The following is a 2761-nucleotide window of genomic DNA, read 5'->3' as shown; positions in this document are numbered from 1 at the left end:
TGTTATTTGAATTTAATTCACAACTAATTTCTACGGGTAGGACGTGGTGATTTTTGTTTGATCCCTAGGTCATTTCTCTTTTGGTTGATGCTCCTTGTGTTAAGTGAGTTCATTTTCCTTGATCTTCTTCTTTTAGAAGTTATCGAATTTCTAGTTCTATTTCTGGCAGTAGATCATCACTAAAGTCAGCCACAAAGTACACTAATGCTTGTGACTTATCACCGAACTTGGTTTATACTTGATATCATTATTGCTTAGCTTCATAAACCATTTTTCCATCCTTCCTGACATCTCATGTTTTCTCATAACATTCTTTGTAGGATAGTTAGTTTGAAAATGTATAGTATAATGTATTAGTTTTAAAGAAGTTATAACTAGTGCAAGTATTAGTTTTTCTACATGAGAGTACCTGGTTTCTGGATCCACTAGACTTTTACTTACATAATAAGTGGGATGTTGATCTCTCTTAAGATCCTTAGCTATGAATCCACACACCATGTTTGAGGATACTGAATTGTATAGAAGAAGTGGTTCTCCATCTAAAGGTTTTACCCATATGGATGTCGAACTTAGGTATCTTTTAAGTTCCTAGAAGTCATCTTCATGCTTCTTAGTCCACTCAAATCTTTTGTTTTTCTTTAAGATGTCGTGGAAAGTTTTACATCTTTCTAAGGATCTTACGATGAAGCTATCTAAGGCTACCACTCTTCTTGTTAGTCTTTGAATATCTTTTGTCGAGGATGAGGATCTTAGATCAATGGTTGCTTTGACTTTCTCAGGAATCGCTTGAATTCCTCTTTTGGTCACCATATACCCAAGGAACTTACCTGATCTCATTCAAAAGTCACACTTGGAGGGGTTCAACTACATGTTATATTTGTCCAATATGTGGAAGGCTTCTTCAACATCCTTGAGATGATCTTCAGCTTTCTTCGACTTGACCTCGATGTCATCAATGTAGACTTCCATGGTGTCCCCCAGTTTTTCTTTGAACACCCTATTGACTAGCCATTGATATATTACACCTACACTTTAAGACCAAATCGCACGATAGTATAACAATACATACACGTTGGCGTTATGAATGTTGTATTCTATGCTTCAGATGGTTCCATTTGGATTTGTTGGAACCCTGTTGATGAACCCATGAATGTTAGAATTCATGACCAGTTGTGGCATCTATCATGGAGTCAATATGTGACAACCATCAAAATTCGAGACAGTTCTAGATTTGAATAAACTTGGTTACACATATAGGCATGACACATACTAGACTTGGTAACTGGAAACTAAGTTATAAACTACTAGAAACTTGGAAACAAGTAGAATCGAAGAATAGTGTACTTCAATTTCACATTGGTATGTGAATTCTACAAATACTTAACTTTAATGACTATCCATATTCGGGTCATTCCTTAAATTGAAGCTCTTTGCAAGAATCATGTAGGCACATCATGCACTTGACCTAGAAGTATAAATTAGATCAACGTCTCATAGAAACTTAAGTCAATGTTAAAAACTCGGACTAGTATACTTGATTCCTCAAGTTCGCTTCAATCTAGGAATCACTACATAGAATGCCAATAAACCGATAAAAATAAATTACAAATATTATTTCTAACTTGAATAAGAGTTAGGAAAACCACAAATAATTTAAAAGTCTCAAAGATTCAATTTATTTCGATATCCCAAGATATAGAAAATTCCTCAAAACCTTAAAAGTCCTAAAAACTTAAATTTATGAAGTTTTATATTAAAATCCCATAAATTTTTTTTATAAAAACTATAATATCAAATAAATATATTAAAATGTGGAAATATAATCAAAGACATTAATTTAATTTATTAAGATTAACTTCACGTTTATAAGCTAAAAATCCAAGAATTATGAACAAAATTTATATAAAATTCACATTTTATACAAATTGAAAGAAATTATATAAAAATTTAGGGATTTATACAAAATAAATAAATAAAATATGATGAAATCTCCTCAAACTCCCTCAAATTCAGAATCCCCCTCTCTCCCCTCATTTCTCCTTCCTAATACTAATCATTTTGATCACCCATTCACTCCACTTATCTCTTTCTTTCTCAAAAAACTTCCCTCTTCATTTCCTTAACAAATGATGAACCTAGAAGCAATATAATTAGGAGAGATTTTTATATTCAATTCTTTATGAATTCATAAGCATACTTGTATTTTGTTGCACGATTTTGGTGCAGTATAACCCAAAAGAGATGACGAGAGAGGTGAGGTATCCTGAGAGATATAATCTCTTTTTTGTCTTTTCTTCTCTCTAAAACCCCCACTATTTACCTCTATGAATTACCTCCAAAACCTACGAAATTTCCAGCGAATATCCCTCATTTTACTCAAGAATATTCATCATATGAAGTCGATCTTCAGGGTAAAATCAATTTCCTTTCATTTTGTTCACTTTTCTTTCAAAAATATCAAGTTTTCTTGCATTTTTCTTCTCCGTAAAAACTTTTCTTTGAGATTATTCACATGTATGTTCATGCATGTCGAATTTGAAGATAATGGTGGTAGGATTTCATCCAAAAACAACATGCATGTTGTTAGAAGGTGAAATCCAATGATCAAAACCTAAATCAAATCCAATAATTTAAGTTTCACATGTTTTAAACATCCAAAATCCCATACATTCAAGTTTTTAATTACAAACATCATTTTGAACAAAATAAGTTCATACATGGTCTTCAAATCATAATGCAAGTGATGAACATCAAGCTTAGA

The sequence above is a fragment of the Lactuca sativa genome, chromosome 3, assembly GCF_002870075.4.
Source record: "Lactuca sativa cultivar Salinas chromosome 3, Lsat_Salinas_v11, whole genome shotgun sequence".
NCBI classification, from domain to species: domain Eukaryota; kingdom Viridiplantae; phylum Streptophyta; class Magnoliopsida; order Asterales; family Asteraceae; genus Lactuca; species Lactuca sativa.
Note: the sequence above shows the minus strand (reverse complement) of the source record.